This window comes from Canis lupus, chromosome 25 (assembly GCF_011100685.1).
Source record: "Canis lupus familiaris isolate Mischka breed German Shepherd chromosome 25, alternate assembly UU_Cfam_GSD_1.0, whole genome shotgun sequence".
Lineage (NCBI taxonomy): Eukaryota > Metazoa > Chordata > Mammalia > Carnivora > Canidae > Canis > Canis lupus.
The window spans coordinates 47,696,908-47,704,671 of record NC_049246.1 but is presented as its reverse complement, the minus strand read 5'-3'; the positions used below and the strand labels follow the sequence as shown (position 1 = coordinate 47,704,671).

General features: G+C 53.6%; 1 long non-coding RNA gene across 5 annotated transcripts in view; it reads right to left on the bottom strand.

Moving 5' to 3' along the window:
- Positions 1-4,800: 4,800 nt before the first annotated feature.
- Positions 4,801-7,764, bottom strand: part of LOC102155974 — a 68,911-nt gene continuing 65,947 nt past the window's right edge. For all 5 annotated transcript variants that reach the window (XR_005378875.1, XR_005378874.1, XR_005378873.1 and 2 more), the window contains one exon: positions 4,801-7,179. This is a non-coding gene — a long non-coding RNA (uncharacterized LOC102155974). The remainder of the gene's footprint in view (positions 7,180-7,764) is intronic.

Here is a 7,764-nt window from a genome sequence, read left to right as displayed (position 1 = left end):
CAGGGCAAAGGAACACAAAAGGTGACTCCACCTGGGCCCAGTGTCACCTGGAGTGCTATGTCCCAAGGCCGGTTGTGTTGAGCTTCCCTCAAAGACCACCTACAACACCCACAGCCCTCACTGACTTCTGGGGAAAGATGACGTGCCTCCCAGGACCTCTGCCACCTGTCTCACCTACACCACACCCAGCAGTAAGCCCTCAACATTCAGGGCCAGGGAGCCCCCCACCTCCACGACTCTCAGCGCTGGTGGCGTTTGCCCGACCTCATTTTGTCTTACCATCTACCTTGGCCTCAGAGAGAGAAGCTGCAGGGTTGGCCTTACCCCCATGGCAGTCACGCAAGCTTGAATTCTGGCCCCTTCTAGCGATCTCAGAGCAGACCCTTGGTCCTTACATCAGCTGTAAGATACATGATGAGATGAGCACTGGGTGTTCTACTATATGTTGGCAAATTGAATGTAAATAAGATCTTTTTTAAAGAAATAAGATAAACAGTTGGCCAGGACAGGAGCTTCCCCAGCTCTGTGGTTATCAGGGCAAGTGCGTGACACGGCCTTTCCACGCTGTGCTTCAGAGAAGCTTTTGCAGAGTTACTGCTGCTCTGCTGCAGGTGGAACACGGCCTCTTCTTGGCCTGGCGCGGGCCCATGAGCGAGCGCTCAGACCAGAACATTGCTTCTTCTTTTAATCATCTTCAACAGGCTCGACGTGGCATGTTCTCCATCCCAGGCACGATATAAAGTTTAACAGAAGTATAACTTGGCAAACGTAAGAAATGCGGAGAAAATGCTAGCTAGCCGTCTCCCAGCCAGTGTCCGAGGACAGCATGTGGCTGGATGGCAATAACATTCGGGTTGGTGCCGTTACGAGCTGGCGACGTCACCGAGCTCTCTCTGATACCATCCGCCCCACAGCCCTGTGATCCCTGATACACACACAAGGCAAGTGCGAATTTACTCTGGAAGCCATGGAAAAATCACTACTATTTCTTTACCCAAACGGGACACCTCTCAAACTGTTTATTCTCTAGCTACCAAAATGCTAGCTTCACTGCCAGAGAATCAAAGCACTTAAAGGATACTCTGCCAAATTGATGCTATGACATACAAACATAAGTGTTGTGGGGTTTTTACTTTCCTTAATTAAAGATCTCCATGGAGAAATAAACAAATACTTTCTATTCAACAACATTTAGATAAGAGGTTGGGAATGCATCACCATCTGAGCTACAGGAACTTCTAAATGTCAGGAGGTGTGTGATTAATTTGGAGTATTCCTCGGTCTTCCTGGGTGATCTCAAGCAAGTTTCCATGCCTCAGTTGACTTTTCCAATCTGTAAAATCTTGCAGGGATGTTAAGATCAGTCAAAGAACGCCTATAAAGTGCTTTGAACTCCTCGAGTTAGACATTAAATAAATACTCAGTGTTATTAGAACTCCATTGGGGCAATAGAATGTTCGAAATGGGACTTTATTATAAATACTCCCTGAAGTTTGCCAAGAATAAATTGAATGGGCAAAGCCAACATACTTGGCTGTAACTTAATCCAAACTTGGCTTATTTGCCAAAACTTGGCATCACGATGCATGAATAGGGAACTCCGCAGTGAACATGAAAGGGTTCTATTATTTGGAGCCAACTGTTTAGCTGAATTTCCATACCGTTCATTTATTTGTTCTAGCCTTTAAATTGCTGCAGTACAGAGGAAAGCAAAAGTATAAAATAAAAATAAAAGTTCCATGGGCCTGTTTGCATTTTCCTGCAGTTAAAGCGACAGGATGTAAACTGGTTTAAATATCACAAAATCAACCCCCACGTTGATTGACGAGGATGGATAAAAACCAAGATCCCCTTTTCTTAAGTTCCCACAGCAAAAGCTACAGCAGCACTAAACTGCCTTTGCATGGTAATAACTACGTCCTCTGAGTTGATCAGAGAAAGCTATGTGTACAATCAAATTAGATGTATTTTAAAGTCTAATACCTTATAAAGAAATCGTGATTTTCTGCGAGTTGGAAGGAGGTTTAGAATTGCAAATTCAAAACGTTTGCATTGCCTCAAAGCGTGCATTATGATTTTGGAGTCTTTATAAAGACACAACATGAGGCAATCACCATTCCTAAGAAACAGGGTATTCAGGCTCTGTCAGGAGATCAATCAGGGGAGATGGCGGGATGCACCGAAAACCCCAACCGATCTTGGAGTCAGGATTTTTCCAGAGTCTGGCCTCACCTCTGTCTTGAACTAATTGTGTGGGAGAGTCAGTCTCCGCCCCGCACTGCCCTGTCCTCAGCTGTAAAAGGACAGCACAGATGCAACCACCTCTCTTGGAATGGCCACTTCCCTCAAAGGCATTCCGAGTAAGGATGCGGCTGAAAGGTACGTTCCAGGAAGGAAACAGCCCCCAGACTGATGCTCAAACCTCCACATACCCGAGAGTGAAGGTGTGGGAACAACACTCTCTAATCAAACCCAATGTCTAAGTTTTTCCTTCCTCACCTGCTCACGGGGAAAAAGAAAATGACTTTATGGTCATTAGACTCTATTGGCCACTTCCAGCAGCAGACCTCAGAGCCTTGTGTCCCCGGTTTTAATTCTTGCATCCATGATACACACTTGGGGGTGTTTTTCCAGATATGCTTACCAGGGGATTGGGTTCCCCCGTGATGGATGGCAGAGGTGACCAGAGAAGAACCTCAGGATTGAAAATACAAGTCTCATAAGTCCGGGGTGGGTAAGTGGGGGGGGAATACCAGGTCCCGGAGCAGCCCATCAGGGTTTCCGTCTTGAACACATGCTTTCGGCAAATGAGAAGACCATCTGAACGTTCTTACTAATCTTAGGATGGAAAATAAACACCCGCCAACACAGCCTTCAGCAAAATACGGGAATTGGAGCCACACACAGCCCCGCAATGCATCCTCCCACCTTTCCAAGCTGCCTTCCCCCGGCCCCCGGCCCCCGCCAAGCCTCAGGAGAGCGGACGGAACCCAGAGAGTCTGAGCTCTGCCTGGGGTCTGAGCCTGGGCCGGGCTGCCGGGTGCAGCAAAGTCTGCAGATGCACACGGCCCTCAAGAGAAAATAGACACAGATGCTGGAACTTAGGAAGCGCCTGGTCCCCCGGGGAAGTGAAGCTGAGGTCTGAGGAGGCATCACCGCCCTGCCCTGCCGGAGGGGAGGTGAAAGAGCGGAGTGTGGCCCACCCGGGGCCCGGTGAAGGAGAGGGGCCTCGGTGTGCCCCAGCCCTGCCCAGCTGCCCAGGCCAGGCTGCGGGCTGGGTGCCCACCCAGCTCTGCTGGCTCAGGGGTGCTGGACCCAAAGCCCGTCCAGGCAGCTCATTAAACACAGGCTCGCCGTGAGGACTGAACGAGATCATACCCTAAACACGCAGCACCGGGCCCCAAGGCGCCCTGGGAGGGTGTTGCCTACTTCTCTTGCAAAAGATGCAGATTCCCACACCCTCGGTGGTCCCACGCCCACACTCGACCATCGTGCACCATTGCATCGTGCAGGGCCTCCCGGCCGGGCTCCACACAGCAGCCGCACAACACTCTGGGAGTCCTGTCTACTCAAGGTCATCCTACCCACCAACGTTTAACATCGAATCATCAACCCCGGTTCCTTCGTGGAGCTTTGCAATGATGCAGTAGCAATAATAGCTGTAAAATAGGAGGGGGAAGTTGTTATCTGGTTTCATTTCCCCGTGTGAACTAAGGCTTCCCGACAGCATCCTGTCCTCAGGCCGCCGGAGGAAACGTATAACATCCACCTCATTGTTCCAGCCGGTCCTGGCGGTGGGCTAATCTTGGCGTAAATACCACTCATCCCCTCTTCCGCATCCTTGCCCAGAAAGGTCAGAGCTCACTGGTGTCAAAGCCGAGGCATGGAGATTGCTAGCCCTCGTCTGAGCTTGGGGGGAATGTGAGACACTAAAACCAGGAATGTTTTTCCTTCTTGCGGAACCAGTGGTGAGATGTGACAAGGATGACACCCAACCAGCTCCCTCGTGCGCACGGCACACACTCACGCCCACGTGCACGATCACGGACACCCAGGTTCACACTCAGGCATGCACTGGCACGTGCTCATACACAAGGTTGCACACCAAAACGTTGTGCTTACAAATACATGTGCACACCCATGCTTGCATGTACTCACATATATGCACACTCAAAGGTGTACACAGACTCATACTCAGAGACACGTGTGCAAACACAAACTCACCCACGTGCACACGGACAGGCTATAAAGCTGCATGCTGACAATATGGGGTGACGGCCCGAGGAACCCTCAGGTCACAGAGGAGCTTATTTGGGGATGCCCTTTGTCAATGAGATATGGGTTTGTTGGGCAAGAAATCCTCCACCCTGTCCCTGACCTCGCCAGACTTTTCCCACGGCTACGTGTGGCTGTAAAGGACAGAAGTCCTGCAGGCAGGCCACTGGCAAGCGGGCCCGGCATCACTGTGGCTGCAGAGGGTGAACCTGACTGAGTCCTGGGACACCGAGACCTGGGTCCCCACCCAGCAGAGCAGAGTGCACGCACCTGCATGCACCTGTAGGCACATGCACACACCTCCACGCACATGCACACACATGCATACACATGCATGCCTGCGTGCACACACACAGAGTTCTCAATCGCATTTGCTCAAGCCCCAGGCCTGGACCTCGGCCTTGGTTTGCAGAGTTTCAGCTGCATCTGGAAACTTCCTTGAGTCCCAATCCACTTGGAGGAGGCTCGAGCTCCCTGCCGTTCAATGAACCTCCTTTTTTCTTAAGATAAAACTTGGCAGCACAGTAAACACCTAATACTTTTATTATCTATGGAAGACTGACGTTCCAATTTCAAACCCACGTTACAAACTTTAAGGCAGCAGATTTTTAGCATTTTAACGGTGAAAGGAATTCCACTGTCCTGACACAAAGGGCTATCGACTTACTCCGGATCAAACAGCAAGACTCGTCCTGAGATGGGCTGTCTCGCCCAGGCTGAGTGTTGTGTCTGCGCCGGTGGCTTCTTCCCTGACCAGCTGGCCGCCACTGGCAGGCCCTGGCTGCGCTCCCTGCCGGGGTCCCAGGGCACAGCCACCACCCTTGGCCTCCACTTCAGTCAGCGTGGGCATCAGAGCCTCCACGTCCCGCCTGGTTACAACGTGGGGCTCACATGGGAAGACCATCCAGAACCCAATACTGTTCCCCACCAGCCTCCAAGTGCAGCCACCACCACCCCCATCTTTGTGCAGCAGAGACCCATCTAGCACCCACCGCACTGGCCTAGGACCAGGGATGCAGAGCAGTGAACCGGCAGCGATGCGATTCTGTGCTGACTGCCGCCGGGGGCGGGGGCCGTGGCGGAGGGACACATGGGCACACGGTGCCCACAGAGGGGGGAGGAGGGGCCGTGGGGAGTGAGGGCATGTGAGCGGGTCCTGGCAAAAGAGCAAAGGTGCACACCTTGCTCACGCAGGCGTGGAGATGCTCTCATGGGATTATCTATTATATGAAAAGGTCTGCATCCCTTTGCTAGGACGGACGGCTAGACCCACAGACCGGGGGCCTCAACAACAGAACTCATTGTCTCTGGGTTCTGGAGGCCAGAAGTCCAGGACCGAGGCGGGTGGGCAGCTGCCTTCTCCCTGAGTCTTCACATGGTCTTCACTTCATGTCTCTGTCTCTGTGTCCAAATTTCCCCTAACACTAAGGATGCCAGTCCTTGGGTTTAGGACCCATTAGGATGACCTTATTTTAACTTGATCATCTCCGTAAAGACCCCATCTCCAAACAAGATGACATTCTGGGGACTGTGACGCCAACATGTGAATCGGGGGAGACACAAGGTAACCCATCCCAATGTCCAGTCGTGACGACTAGACAAGTAGGGGTAAATTACGAGCTGTTAAAAGGTGGTGAAGAACACTCAGGGTTGACGTGTGTGGGTTGCGATACGGAATGATGATGCCCAGGAGAAGAGAGCTGAGGGCAGGGTGTGCGCTCGGGGCAGAGGTCCCAAGGGTTATTTGGTGCGGCTCCACCACGTTCATAACACGCGGTGTCACCACTGCGCTAGACCCTGAGCTCCGGCCTCTGCCCAAGCACATGTCAGGGCTGCACAAACATCCCGCCCCATTCTCTGGAAGCTGCAAAGGCCACCAGGTGTCCACGGGTCCCCGGGTGCCCGGGCTGCAGATGCCCTGTGCCTGATCCAGAGCCCCACCTCCAGCCCGCAGAGGAGCTGGTCTCCCTACAACCCAGACACCTGCGCGAGGAGATCCGGGAGGTCTCTGGGCTGCTGTCCGGCACCTGCGTCCCTGGCCCGGGGGCAGGACGTTCATCCTCAGGCAGCATAGAATGTGCTGAGGGGAACAGGGCCTGAAACTGGACACTCTTCCTCCGGCCCAAGGGCGTCCTGTCATGAAAATCCAGGCTCTCCAGGAGGTCACCAGCCCAGTGTGAGGGACAGTGAGCCGTGCCATGAACCCATCAGCATCCACCTGACAACAGCAGCAGTCTGGCGGGTTGGGGGACCCCGGGCTGTGGTCCAGCCATGAGGGAACACTGACGTGACTCGGGGAGGGGGACCCTGGTGTGATGGGCGGCGTGGGCAAGGGGACAGCCAGTCCCTACAAGCTGGAGAGGTAGGGCTGCCATGTAAAGTGGCAGGACATCCTTGTCTCTAGAGCTGGCCATTTGGCTTCATCTTTGAAGGCAGATTGCTACTGTGTTTTAGGAAAAATAATAATAGGAGACTCCGACGATCACCGTGCAAGAGAAAGTCAGAATCCTTCCCGGGGAAGGGGTGTGGGAGACACCGGGGCCCGACTGTGGTGTGTGCAAGAAGTGTTGAAGGCTGCCTTTGTTGCGGCCTCATTCGTAAACAGGGAAGATGTCAGGACGGGGGCACCAGTGGGACCGTGGGGGTGGAAGGAAGCACAACTGCCCCCCCCAGTGCTTGGAAGTGTGGACTTTAGGGAGGAGGGCATGGTCCCGGCAGTAGGAGGCACCCCAAAAACACGGCAACAGGGGGAGAGCTGAGGGCAGATCGAGCCAGTGGGCCCCGGGTGTGGAAAGGAACAGCTGGAAGTCCCCGCCGAGTTGACTTTCCTGCATCACAATCTCCCTGCTGGCCTGGCCTTCCGTCAAGTTGTGTGGACGACGGCAACTCCGTCTTTGCTGTGCTCTGAGGAATGAGTAGAAGGGGCTGTGGGCTTGCAGCACGGGCTGGGGAGAGGCCCGGTGTGCAGGGTGGTGAGCAGCCCGTGAGAAGTCAGACTCGATATGTTCAGATGGAACCTGCAGAAGCGGTGAGCCCAGGCTCAGGGGCTCCAGAGCAGTGACCACCCGGATGGTGTTGGAACTTGAATCACCAGGGGCCCCCAGAATGCAGTGGATGCACAAAGGGTGAAATTCTTATGATTTGGTTGTTAAGAGGCCACTCGGGTGGCCTGAGCATGTGGTTCTGGGAACAGGGCCTCCAGGAAATGGGGAGCTCTTGCCATTGTCCAAAGTGCTGCTGGCCAGTGAGAGCTGGGGGCCGTGGACAACAGAGCTGGTGCACGTTGTCTGTCGGGATAGACCAGTGATAAGCCATCCCCGCACTTAGGAGCCTGAACAAAGGGTCACGTCTCACATACAGGCAGGTCCACTGAAGGACAACGAACGGAGGGCTCTCGGTCACTCAGAGCACCAGGCTCATGGAGCAGCCTCCACGTAAAACTGGGCTCAGGGACAGAGACACCTGGCAGGCCCTGCCCTGGCAAATGCT